We start from the raw sequence: 14,487 nt of genomic DNA on the forward strand, positions 1-14,487 counted from the left end.
TTCCTCACTTGTAAATAATAATTTATAATGTATCTATACTTCATACCAGTTGATAATGAGGTCCAAATGTCAAACTTGGCCCGAAATTTGGGACTATCCCAAAAAATTGTGTGGAGGAATGTACTTCATAGGGACATTTTTATACACCAAAAGTTGACGACCTTGTGTGACAGCACTTTGACAAAAACGTCATCATTTGTAAACATTGACAATTGGCTCCCGTATTTACGGAAATTTGAAGTTATTTCAAAATTGGAATGGCTTTTGAATGGTTTTCAAAGAAGTGGATTATTTTTCTAGTTGTTGACAATAAAATTATAAAGTTTGCGTGGCCAGCAGTTGTATGACTGAAATATTTAAGTTGTTAACTTATTAGAAGAACTGGTTAGAAGTGAAACACATGGAGAATTTAGCAAAGCTTTTAATGTTTACATAGTCAACTATAAAGTGTTCAATTCGTATTTAGGTAAATTCTAACTACCTCAACCATCGAGGATTTTGAATTGCTGAATTTGAATACGTCTATACCACACATATCAAAGATTTCATGTTGATTTAGTGTAGGAAATAAAATGTCGTCTTTTTTCAAATTATGACCAATTGTCATGGGATTCACTCTGAGGTGCGGTTGTTAGCACAAAACTTCCCATTGCAAAGAAGTGTAACAAAGTTGTGTCCCTTTAATGGTGCATTTTTAAGATTTGTAGCAATTAGACGGTTCCAAAAGTGTTTTCCTTTACAAAAGTGATCACTTTTTTTAACGATATCGTATGTGTACACCAAACAAACTTTACAATAACCAAACTATCAAATAGAAAGAAATTGAATGTGGCCTGAAATACACCAAAAATTAGGTCTACCTTTCTTGAATGGTGAAACTTACAGAACAGTGAAGTTCATGGTGGCCAGACAATATTCCTTTGTAACCATTGAACTCTCGTCAATAGTTTATGCTCTAAAATTTTAAACAAAATAATGACCCTCATGTGAAACCTTAAATGTCAACTTACACATTGGTACAGAGCAAATGAAGACCGAAATTGGTTTTTTTAACGTTGGCGCAAGCATTTTCATCCGCTTACAATCCACTTTTTGTAAACCAGAAAATGTCATCAATTAAAACTTTGACTGCGTTATCCCCCTCTACTTCATTACTTTACAAGTAATACCAACTTTTCCAAAATTTCCTAGCATAGTACAATACACTGCTCAATGTGTATATACTCTTTAGCACTAAAATGGGGGCCACACTATCAATTGGTATGAAATATACTCACGAAATTTCAATAATGAAATAAAATCGTATAAGCTTTATAAATGCGTTGCATAGTAAATAATCGTCACTTGTTTTGTTGTTTATTTATGTCACTAATTTTTCGTCCCTTCGGTGTTCGGTGCATTCAGTGTTTTTGATAAAAATGAATGTGTTTGAGGAAATTCTGTGCGAGGCAGCAAGTGCAGTGGCAAATTTACTGCCAAAAAATCCTTGTCAAAGAATTCAAAAAGTGGCAGAAAAAAAAGGAAGTGACCCCCGTTACCGAAGAGGTTGTACTGGCTTACCTCAACAATTTGAACGACAAGTTCAAGCCTAATTCTTTGTGCTCAAAATGGTTGATGTTGAAGAGTTGTTTGGAACTTAAAGAAAACATTGATGTTCGCAGGTTCATTTTTGAAAAACTTAAATCGTCAATTGATTAACTTTTTATTTTTAGATTTTATAAAGTTTCCACTTTCAAAATTCCAGCCATCTGCTTGCACCGAGGGTACAAGTTCAAGCTCAGGAAAACTAACATCTGCACTGCCTGGCATCTTCAATATTAGTGGAAATACCAACTGTACTATTATATTTAATGTACACGATAGTAATAAGACAGAATTTTTTAATGTTAATAATAATAATTAAAGTGTTCAAAAATTTGGCTGTCACTTCAATAATTTTGACGTTCGAAGTTATATGAGAGCAGGCGTGAAATTTTACTGGCTTGCGTTTTAAAGCTTTACTGCCTTGCCAGTTATGAGACATTTTCAAGGTGCATACAGTGACTTGATAAATTGATATTTACAAGTGAGGAACAAATAAACCAAATTTACAATGTTTCCACGATAAAGTTCTTCCGGAATGGGTATTCTGCATTCGTGGGGCAAACCTATTTATACAGGGTGTCTCGCATAAGGTTAGCTTCCTGAAAATGTGAGATTTGTGAGTTTATAAGGAACAAAAAATATATATATCCTCTGGGCCTAAACTGAATAATAAGCGAAAAAAAGGCATTTTTGTAAATTGAAATTTTGGGACCACTGATCTACAATTAAGCAACTACAATGAAACCGTTAATTTTCTATAGCAACACTAAATTGTCAATTTTGACTTTTGTCACAAATTTAAAAGTGTTTTTTGCTGCGAAATATTCTGTTATGCTTCTATTATATGGAGAATGCAGATGTAATGCTGCTAAAACCGCCCGCCTGTATAATCAGCGTTTTCGTGCAAGAGTGGCTCCCCACAGAGATACGCATTGAATCGTCTACGTACTACAGGTACGATATTACCATTGCGCCATCGGGAAAGCCATCATACGCTTGAAGTTTTGGAAGCAGAAGATGCAATACTTCAACTTGTTGAAGATGAAGCAGTGATCAGCACTCGTGAAATCGAAAGGCGAATTGCAAACGTTTTGCGAACACATGCATGGCGTATTATCCGAGAGCAACAACTCCATCCGTTTCATTACTCTCGTGTGCAAGCTTTGGAACCAGAAGATTACCCTAAAAGAGTTCAATTTTGCGAGTGGATGCTTGAAAAAGCACAAAACGGCCCAAATTTTGCTGACAGATCCAACAATACCTTATGACCATAGAAACAAAATTAGTAAATGTCCAAGGATGAATTTCATTATTACAGAGAGGTTCCCAAAAGTTGTACTTTTTTGAGTGCTTTTTATAAATGTCTTCTAAACGCAATTTGCCATTAAAGTTTTTTAATCCTAAAACCTTCAACTTTCTCTATGTTTAAGGAAGCTAACCTTATGCGAAACACCGTGTAGAATACACAATTTTGTAAAATTGTTTTTTTTTTAAACTAAGATTTTTCGTTATTTACGAGTTACATGATATAAGAAAAAAGATATCGAGTTTTTGATGATAAGAACGATTTCTAAATAGAAGCGTTTACTTTAGATAAGTTTAAGGTAAAGTTTACAACGCAATCATTTTCACAAAAGACGTGCCTTCACTAAAGTTGAAATGAAAAGTTCGAAGTTTGCGCTTAATAACAAATTAGTGCTTTTATAATCTTAATGCAGAGTGTATAAAAATAGCGGATTAACGCTGCAGTATGTTGTGTATGTGCGCCTGACGAATGTTAGCACTATTGTTCTGCAGTTTCTATCTTCGCAACCAGAATATGTTGAGTTCACGTTGTAATATACAGGGTAAGTAAACACGAATAAAGTGCAAAGATTTTAACCCCAGCACTTTGAGATACTGGCCAAATTTCGCGTTCCGAAACGTCACCGTTTTCGAGAAAAAAAATGATGAAGTTGTTTGCAGAAAATGCCGGGCGACACTGATTTATTAAGACAAGTCAAGGATTCATCATCAGTTGAGTGTTGAGAAGAAAAGCGCTACTAAACAAATTACCAATGGAGGGCACTTTGCTCAGTTTTCCTAATAACTGCAGGTAACATTTTTTATTATTTTGATTATATTTAAAGGTTCAGTTTGATCGATAAAGTGAGTCGAAAAAAGCCATTTTACCACCAATCGAGATAAAGATTGGCTCTCTTGAGAGCCCAATTCATTTCAAACGAATTAGTTTTTTGCAATAGACACTTTTGAAAATGTTGTTCTTAAAAGCAGTAATTAAGTGAAAGTTTAACAAGTATGATAAGTGATAAGATAAGAGGGAGCCTAAACGTTTTTTGTTTGATCAGTTTTTGCAGCCTTTGGGAAAGAGGGTTTAAATTAAGTTCCATAAAGCCTCCTTTCTACGGTCCGTTATAGAGTGAACCGAATTTGATTTACGACCGGTTTTAAAATATTGTGTGATTCATTAAATTTCCAGTCGCAGTTGGCTTTGAGAAAAAAATTCATGTCGTAACTAACACCATTACAGTAATTTCGACTTAATATTTGCGAGATTTGCTAGTTATCGAATAAGAAGTCAACGCACGTCCAAAATACACGGCCTACCTAGAATGGAAATTTAATGAATCACACGATATATTAAACCATATTTTGCGATCAGAAAATTTACAAATCCTATTGCACCTTTGATGATATTTGATGATATATGTTTAACTAACAGGTTTAATTACTCTCATTCTATTAACTTTTTTTATCTTAATGTTAATTAGGTAAATAACACATGTAAATGAGGATTACCTTTAAAAATGATTTCACGAAACAAGTCTACTCTGATCTGATTTGCGCTATGACCAGTTAAAAGTTGGGGTCATACTATAAATCATAGGCAGGTACGTTGAACGCATATCACATTTAGATAAATAATTCTATGAAATATTGACAATAAAATGATATCAATCAAAACGGCAACATATGTATATTTAATAACAGGTGCAGTTTAAACATACATTGCTTCGTCATTATTGACAGAAAATCTTCTCGCTGGATTTTAATTACGTTGAATCGTGGTTGTTAATTTTTAAATTCCGCAACAATTTTCATCTAATTCTTTAAAATAAAAGACAAACATTTCTACTTGCCTTTTCAATCATGTCAAAATCAGCGTCGTTTGGCAAATAGGAGTTTAATTCACATTTTTATGTGTTATTTAACTTATTAACATTAAGGTAAAAATAGAGTTCAAATTATAAGAAAAGGAGTAATTAAATTTGTCGGAAAAGCGTCGAATAATCCAGGGGGGTTTTGCCCCATTCGAATTTCGATTTTTTTTTGCAGAATTACTATCTACAGCGATGTCTGATATTGTGGTTAAAATTTTTGCACTATATTCGGATTCACTCTGTATGTATGTACCGGGTGTTCCGCAAATTACTGGACATAAGAAAATAACATGGGAATTTAAATTCTATTTTGTCCTGCTTTCCCAAACTTTCAAATAAAATTCGGTTAATGGTGGATTGTGCTTTAAGAGGTTTTAATTTAGAGAAGAACTATTTTTAAGTTCTTGCAAGACCCCAAGCAACCTCATTACAGAATATACTATTTTTGAGTTGGTGATTTTTTAGATTTTTCTTCATTTTACTCTTAGAAAATGACATTCTTATAGCAACCTGTCTTAAAGAGTTTTAATGCAGAAGTGTATTTAACTTATTTAGAAAAAACAAGAGTTGGCTATTTATCAAAAAAATGCAAATTAAGCCTTGACAACGACTCTAATTTTCAAGATATCTCTGCTTCTGACTGTAGCAAATCCAAAGTTATAAATAATCGCCAATACAATGTTTATTATTTGATAAGATACGAATATAAGATAAGATTGTGAGTTACAAAGTGTCTCAACATCTGCTACTGTCATGACGTTCAACATTGCAAGGTTTTCTTTAGATCGCTTACTAAAACTGGTAAGTTTTGCATGTTGTAATAGTGTAACCCATCAGAACACAACAACAAAGGAACATCATTTATAATTATCATAAAACACCTGAGCAAACAAGTAAAATTTTGTTTCTAAAATAAGTAATCAGATCTATTCAAAACCGTCACTTTAATTATTAGAAAATAACATAATATACTGGCTGTGTGTAGGCGGTTTATTTTTGATTCATTTAAAGAAAAATAACTATTCATATTTCTTAAAATAGACCGTCAGTAAATTCAATTTTCCGTTGATCTTACCTGTTTTTGATCAAAATCTTGTAAAAAAAAGTGACAATAGGTACATAAATTCTGCGGAACATTTATATGGAAAACTTCATGAACTACAGGAAAGAAGTAAATCTATAAATAATTGTATCGCAGAACAGACCGTAAAAAGTTTTGAAAGATAAGATAAAATTTCGTTGGAACAATTTCTATATAGATAACAGGACCGTATGAGGCCATAACTAGCTTTTTTGAATATACAGAGTGTCCAAGAACTCGCGACCCATAGAGCAAGGGAGGGTGGCGACAGCAATACAGATAGTAAATATCAAAACAAAAATTGATTAACTTTAACAGAGAGAAGATAAAAAATTAACGACCAATCCCGAAAGTTTTTCGTTTCGAAATTTTGGTTCAGAATTGTTGCCTCCATAAGCTTTTTTTCTTTGGGTCATGAGTTCTGAGACAGTCTGTATACGTTTTTAATCAAAATATTAACAAAATCTATTCAATATATTGATTTTTTTACATACACACAATTTCTTAACGTGATTATGGAAAATTAATTATGGCAAGTAGACTTTCTATTTTGCGAATCCTAGCAATTACAAGACACCCCTCGCCCATCGTCGGCTAAACGATCCTGATTGGCCACTCGTATTTCCGTTTTAACTCAATTATCATGTGCCTTAAATATTTTTCGTTCATGTGCCTGTTTTAGAGAAAAAATAGGTCACGTGTTCTAGGACCTACAGATATGTAATATACAGTATGTCCCCGGATTGAGTTCACAACAGGGAAAAAAGTTTATTTTCCATTTTACAAAAAAATGACAAAGGAATAACATTTTTGCTTATTTCAAAACAGATAAATCTGCAATTAAAATTTCAAAATTATTAGTTTGTACTCTTGAAATTAATTTTTTCTTTATTTTTATTTATTAAATTTTGCAATCGTATTCAAATAATAACAGGCTGTGGCTTCACAAAATCAAAAAGTGCGTTAAATATTAAAGTATAATTTACCTAATAATGTGCAAGTATTAAAAATTGGAAAAAAATGCAATTGCATCCTTAACAATAATTGAGAAAATTCGAAACAGTCCAAAGAATTACGAGTTAGAATTGAACTAGGTGCTAAAACAGGTAATGCGTCAATCAAATAGTAGAAATTGGTTTGAGTTAAGGAATAAATTTCATTCCTTTGACATTTTTTGCTAAATTAAAATAAAAAAGTTCTTCGTTATTTTTTGTTTTTTTTCGATTTCCAGAACACAGCTTGATAATATTAAAGTTTTAATTAAAGATTTATTTATTTTAAATTAAGCAAAAAATATTATTCCTTTGTCATTTTTCTGTAAAATGAAAAATAACGTTTTTTTTCCTCTTGTGAACTCAATCCGGGACATACTATACAGGGTTCGGCAACACTTGTGTCCACCCCCGAAATCGTCTTTAATTTTAAAGATAAAATTTTGAAAATTTGCATACGCTTATAGTTGACACAGCTCTAGAAGCTGACGCAAAAATTTGTTTTTTATCACTGATAGTTTTGGCGTCGCGACGCCTCAAAAATGTAATTTTTAGTTAATTGTGAGGGTTTGTGATATCAATCCCTAATTTAATTTTTTTTCAATATAAATGTGTTAAAAATATCTCAGTTGTTATTTTAAATTCAATGCAAATTGTGTTTAAAATTTGAGAAAAAAATGCTGTTTTATCAAGTTAGTTTCCAATTTCATTACATCAAAATTGGGAACTACGTTTACACCCATCTGTCAACATCTTGTATCACAAATGACATCTATTCTTTGGCTCGCTTTAGAATGTAACAAAAGTCTTAATTGGTGAAATTGTGGCTTTGTCAATGTTAATTAACGATTTCTAGTGTTCATAAAGTGCAACATGCCCGTGTTAATCAAAATCAATCTTTATAAGAGTGAATGTAGTGACTTGTAAAATTTTGGTGTAAACGTAGTTTGCCGCTGCGCTGTCATAATTTTGAAAACTAACTTGATAAAACAGCGTTTTTTTCGAAAATTTTAAACACTATTTGCATTAGATTTAAAATAAAAACTCAGATATTTGTATCACAGTTATATTGAAAAAAAATTGAATTTGCGAATATTTCCGCAAAAAACTCAAAAATTGCTAAAAATTATACTTCTTAGGCGTCGCGACGCCAACCAAACCATAATAAAAAACAAATTTTTGCGTCAGCTTCTAGAGCTTTGTCAACTATGAGCGTATGCAAATTTCCAAAATTGTAACTTTAAAATTAAAGACGATTTTGGGGGTGGACACAAGTGTTGCCGGACCCTGTATATTCAACAACAAATTTGTTAAAAATAACTTTTAATTGTAGTTTCTGAAACGTTTTACCAAGATATATTTAATGTATATTTGTTTTTGATTTCAGGTCAATACATTCACCAAAGAAAATTTTTGTTCTGCTTGATTGAAATGGTGGCATCTCTAATTCTTTCACCAGGCTGTGCAATATTACGCAAAGACATAACTACCCTCAAAATAAGAGATAATTTGTGTCAATCAAAAATAATAATTTAACCAAGTTCCTGCAGGCACCTACAATAATGAAATTGCCCATAACACCTGGATCCACTTCCACAACTCATATTGTAGCAAAATCCACAAAAAAACATACTGGAAAGTACATGACTGTAAGTTTCTCCAAAAAGTGTGAATTTTGAATTTATTCGATTTTCTTTTTTAGACGAAGAGCTTGTAGCAAATCAAATTTCAATAGTACAGTTACCAAGAATTGCAGAGGAGACGGGGGAAAATGTTCCTTCGAGGTAAAATGACTCCCTTTGATTCCCAAACTGGCGAGGTCAGATCCACACAACAATATCCGCAACAATGTAAGTAGATTAAGGCATTAAATAAACGAATAGAAAGAAACTAAGCGTCCGAATATATTCTTCTCTCTGAGCTTACATGGTGGAGGCGCCCTATAACAATCTCGTAACATTGATTAAGAATAAACGAAACTGTAAAAAAATTTCAAGTAACATTTAAAATTAAATTTGAAGGGAGAAGTATGCAAGACGATTAGATAAATTTAGGTAACAATACTCCAAAAGTCTGATAAGGCCGGTTGTTCTATATAGATAGACTTGGACACTCAATAAAGAAGATCAAGAAAAACTTGAAATTTGGGAGAGGAAAATGCTACGAAAGATGTTTGGGGGTGTTAAGACACAGGATGGGGAATGGAAGAGAAAAACCAACTGAGAAGTCAAGTACATGTTTAAAAAACCAGGAATCAGCCAAAAAATAAGAGCGCAGAGAACAAGCTGGTTAGCACATATTGTGCGGATGGCCAACCACAGAGTCACGAAAAAATGTCTAGAAGAAGGATCTGGCGAGAATAGAAGAAGAGGTCGCCCGAGAAAAAGATGACTGGACGAGACAGAGAGACGAAGAGTGCCGATGGATGGGAGGGAAATGGCAGCAGATCATCAAGAGATCAAAGCCAAAAGCCTACAAGGCCTGTAGAGCTGCCATATATACAGGGTGGGTCAAGCTTGCATAGTCTCTCTGTGACGCTTTTTATAACTATTTTATATTTTTGAAAAGGTAAATGTATATGTCTAAAAAAATGCATATTTAAGAATTAATTTCAGTTGTGAGGAGTGCACTATTTTTGCAGGACCGCATTCAACTTTTTATCTTTAAATGCAATCTACCACTTTTAATGAAGAATTTCCATGAGTTATTTGGTAGGCTATTCAAAACTGTTAACTTTGTAGTATTTCAATTTAAATTTTTAAATTTACCGCCTGATGTATAGTTGGTGGTATAAGCAACATGAAAAATGACGCTACGCCATACGGCCATGTTCACATATCAGACGTTTAAAACTCTTTAATGGTCTGCTTCATCTCCCATCTAATGCCCCTCTCAACTCTCAAATTTTTGGTCGCAGCGTTGTCATACTATGAATTTTTTTCCGAAAATTCTTGAAGTTGCAGTGTCTGACTTAAAAATTTACAGCACCATTACCTTTCGAGATATGAAAATAAAACTTGACAGGTTCAATAACTAAACTATGCTTTTTCTCTTGATTTGACTAGAAATTAATTGTATGGTTAAATGTAAAAAACAGGGGATTTTAATTTTCAGGAATTAAATGGCTAGAACTAAATCTAATTATTTTTTAGCGAGAAAAACCATCCAAGACTAACCAGAACAGATTGACTGCAGAAGACATGAATTTAGGTAAAAAGTCTTTTATCAACCAGTTCAGAGATAAAATTAAATTAGATTTTCAAGATTCCAAAAATTGATGAAAGATTCAACTGGTTGGAAGGTAACCAAGGCACTGAAGGTAAAGAGTTCAAGGAACAGAAGAAGGAACTTGAAGAGTTGTTCAACTAATTTCTGCAAAATTCTACCAAGAGGTTGGGCAACCAGTACTAACAAACAAAAGTGAGGATGATCTGTGAGGTGGAAGAGGGATTTTTCAAACTGTTTTTAGCAAGGTGCTAAAGAAGAAGAGAAATTCTGGAAGTGAAAGTATTATTATTAAAATTAGTGGATTTTTTAATTAATTATTGTCTTTTTAATTTTAGGTATTATAAATAATATTATACAGAGTGTACCAGAACGTTCGCACTTCCTTTAAAGAGAAATTCTTTATCAAAATTTGAATTTATTGTCGTATCGCACAATGTTAAGGCCCTTATGGTTTTTGAGTTACAAGCACTTTAAGTTGACCAATCACAGCCCATAAATTCTTAGATAACATTCTGTAGCTACGTTACCAGCAAAAATTTTTCCTTAAATTGCACAAAGATGCCCTGTGAATGGTTAACTTTAAATGCTTGTAACTTGATTCTATAAATGCCTGAATATTGTGCGATACGATAATCATCTCAGATTTTGATGGAAAATTTCCTATTAAAAGGAAGTTCTGGGATACCTGTACAGGCTGTCCTAGGAGTCATGACCCATAGAGCAAGGGAGGATACCGACAACAATGCAGATGGTAAATTGATTAAAAACAAAAATTGATTAAGGTTCGAGAAAGGATGAAAAATTGACAACCAATCCCGAAGACCATCCCAATTTCCTAGCAATGCGAGTGCATTGTTCTCCTGACCAATGGATGATTGTACGTGTCCATAGTTATCGATTGTCAATATTCTGTTTAGCTTCCGGATTGGCTACCGTTTTTTTGTCTCAACTCAATTATTTTTTGAGCTTAAAAATATGGGTAATAGATTTTTACGGTTTTTTAAAACTTAAATTTTTAATCAAAAATAATTTTTGTTTTGTTTCAGAATTACGTAATTCTTAAATCTTATAAAAAATATTTATAAGCTGAAGCTCAAGCATTACGAAAAAGGCCGCAAGAAAAAGTTATTGAAAGCCAGTGTATATAATACCCTGTATGTACATAGGTACTCATATACTTTTCAAAATTTACACATACGTGTTTTGAGAACAACTAGACAGTAGTATCACGTCATTTTGTCAAAATTATGACTTTTGGGTGGTGGAAAGGCTGAAAAATTGTTCGTAATTTAATAATATTCATTCACAAAACATAAAAATCAAGTTACCTTTGATTTCTGTAAAATCAGAGTGTACTTTTCAATTATTATTTCATGGGACTGTACTTTGAAGTTTGTTGTCAATGTCAGTTCAGTTTGTTTATTATTATTATTATTATTTTGAAATTTTAGCATTATAATTGACAAATGTCCATTTGGTTACCATTCTCACCAACTGTTCCGTTTAGGGTTATTTTTTATCGCCAACCATAATAACTTTTATGTTTTGTGAATGGATATTAGCTAATTATTTGAGAAGGACATTAAATAATTACGTCTTAACGTCCGAGTTTTTTATGAATTAGTTAATATCCGCAGTAAATACAAAGCTTTATTGAAACATGTATGAAGGTGGCAATGCTACCACCCAACAGTTCTGCAAATTTTCAATTTTTTATTTAAGTTTTGAAATAGCGAGGAAAGCATTTTCAAACATATTTTTTGTTACAATTAATATAAATAAATGGAAATCATCAGATTTTAATCTTCGGAGTTGTTTTCATTTCCGAAAATACATTGAATATTATGGATTAAGAGTACCTAACTATGTTATTATGAATTATTTGTATCAGCACTATGATGTACTTTACATCTAAGCATAGAAACGTATTAGATACATTTTAATGTTCATGTTTCGATAAATTAAATTAAAATGGGTACTCACTAAAAGAGTGCCGTCTACAAATAATGAGGGTTGAAGGGAGATGCTACATTTGACGTTTGGATGTTTAAGATATTTCATATAATTTTTCCTTTACGCCGAATTCTGAAGCAGAATTTACTTTACAGTTTGTTCGACACCTCCATAATGGAAAAAAGTTTTCCGCAAACAACAAACGAAATGGGTGTTACAAGCAGATGAAGAATTATACACCAAGGGCAAATTTGAAGAGTGGAGAAACAAAATTTCACTTCAAACTGTCATGCAGCAGTGAGAGAAGTCTAGGATATTTTTGGGAATTAGTATGTATTGTTTAAAATGCTGTAATTTATTTATTAAGACCCGCTCTTTTACAGTCTGTAGAACATTTAGACCAAGTTCGTTTCTCGGCGTCTCAGCTGCATACTTATAAAGCTGACTCGAAAAGTGGAAAAGTGGTAAAGAGAAACATTTACAAAGTGGAAGTGACATTTTTAAATTTAGTGAACTATTTATTTTCTACTTATGCTTGGTTCGTGTCGTGGCTGGGTCACTAAATGTCTGCGTCAATCTCATAGATGGCGGTAAAAATCATATAGTTACAATAAGTGTAAGAGAGTGGTCTATCTATTTTGCTTCCTTATCTAGGATTCTTCGTACGACTTCCGAATTACGGAGGTGTTGTGTTTTATCGAGTGCGTTTTGCAAAATTTTTCAAAGTGTTACCCTTAACGGGAGTGTAGTGATTATTTTAGATCTTCTTGTAGAGGTAATGATTACTATATATATAAAACGTGTACAGGCGGAACCTTTCTTTTAAAACGAGAATACCGGCGAACGAGTGACGTAGTTTTGCGCGAGTACCTTCTTTCACCGATTTTTTCTCGACACTTTCGCCGAGCTTTCCCAAACGTACACTTTCCCGAGATTACGGTGGGTGTGGTCTTGTCCTTTTCCAACTTTTGCTTTTCGCGTGAGAGACTTTTGAAAATCGTTTTCGTTCGTCCGGTTTTGCTGACGTGCTAGACGTTTCAAAATGCTTTGAAACAGAGAAATGTTCGTCGACATAGTGAAAAATTCTTGGGGGATTGAGATGTAAATACGGCTACTGACGGCCACCCAAAAGGGTTTACATTTATGGTAGTGATTTTTTTTGCCACTTGAAATCGATCCCAGCGGCGACGAAAACATAATCGGAGATTGATTGAAGTACTCTGAATTGAACTGAACGCATTTGTGGCACTGAATTTTTTTTCATAGGTTTATAGATTGTTAGGCTTTACATTGATACACTTTCAATATCAAATAACAGGCTTTATTTTCTAAAAAGTAGTACAGTAGGGCCTCGTTAATCCGGAGAGGCAAAAACAAGACCCTTTCCGGATTATCGAGGCGTCCGGATTATAGTATGCCATATTTGACGGTACTAAATCACATGTTTAACTTTAGTTTCTTTAATCAATTTTTAAATGAAAGCATAAAGACAAAAATGTACATGTTCATGTAGAAAAACAGTAAGTTAAATTGCATAAAACATTAGACTTTACATAAACAAAAGACTGACGACGCATTGGCTCATGGCAGCCCGCACCTACACCCGCCCCCGCCCGTCCCCCCGCAAAGCTCATTGCCCGGCCGGATTACAGCGATCACCGAACTAGCAGGGGTCCGGATTACCGAGGCTCTACTGTATTTGTTATTTGGGCGAAAAGTGGCTTTGCGGTCTCGCAATTTTGCATACGCTACGCTTCGCCTTGCTACTACAGTTTAATTGCACGACAAAAAGTACCACTTTTCTGCCGTCTAACAAAATCTACTATTTTTTTCAAACGTCAAAAATTTGACAGTTTTCACGACCGAACCGTATTACCATTCTCGCTTCTTTTGCCCTTTTGCCGACGAGTTTCCAAACTAACAAAGTGGCGGATTTTCGTCCTCTCCGGCCGTTTGATTTTCGCAAAATCGATTTTTAAATATCGCCGTACGCCGGTTGTCACGGGGACAAAACCATAACTATTATTATGTCGAGAGAGTCATAAAGATCTCTCATCGTTTTAGAAAAGAGTCTGATTTTTTTGTATACATAACATGTACGGTAACGACTTTTTTGTTTCGGCACTTATTTAAATCGGTCCGAGCAACGAAAAAAACATTAGCCAAGATTGATTTATTAATCGAATTCGGCTTATTTTTAATACAGGATCTCTTTGACCATCAAGGTGTGTGCTTTCTCGGTATGTATGCGTAACTTACACTTGAACATCTGAAAGCATGTTTCGAAACTCCTCTTTACAAGCACGAATTCATTATTTATCACAAATTATCATATGATGGACAAACATTTGTTGACACTCTGTATAAAAAATTTGCATAGATAGCAAGTATTTGACGGGCTTTTATTGAAATTTCGACTATCAAAAAATAGATTGGCGCGATTTTATCGAAAGTCAAGGGAGATCTCCACAGTCCACACCCATCCTCA

The 14,487-nt window shown here is 33.5% G+C and overlaps 1 long non-coding RNA gene across 1 annotated transcript; it reads left to right on the forward strand.

Annotated features, from left to right (window-relative positions):
- The first annotated feature begins 3,233 nt into the window (after positions 1–3,233).
- On the forward strand, positions 3,234–10,337 carry LOC148165919 (uncharacterized). The gene is made up of 8 exons (XR_015771087.1): positions 3,234–3,431; positions 3,550–3,679; positions 8,206–8,467; positions 8,521–8,668; positions 8,918–9,386; positions 9,434–9,529; positions 9,971–10,028; positions 10,083–10,337. It is a non-coding gene; the product is annotated as an uncharacterized LOC148165919 (long non-coding RNA).
- The last annotated feature ends 4,150 nt before the right edge of the window (positions 10,338–14,487 follow it).

Source organism: Gnatocerus cornutus, unplaced genomic scaffold, assembly GCF_029298725.1.
Source record: "Gnatocerus cornutus isolate USDA-ARS CGAHR unplaced genomic scaffold, icGnaCorn1.1 ctg00000144.1, whole genome shotgun sequence".
Lineage (NCBI taxonomy): Eukaryota > Metazoa > Arthropoda > Insecta > Coleoptera > Tenebrionidae > Gnatocerus > Gnatocerus cornutus.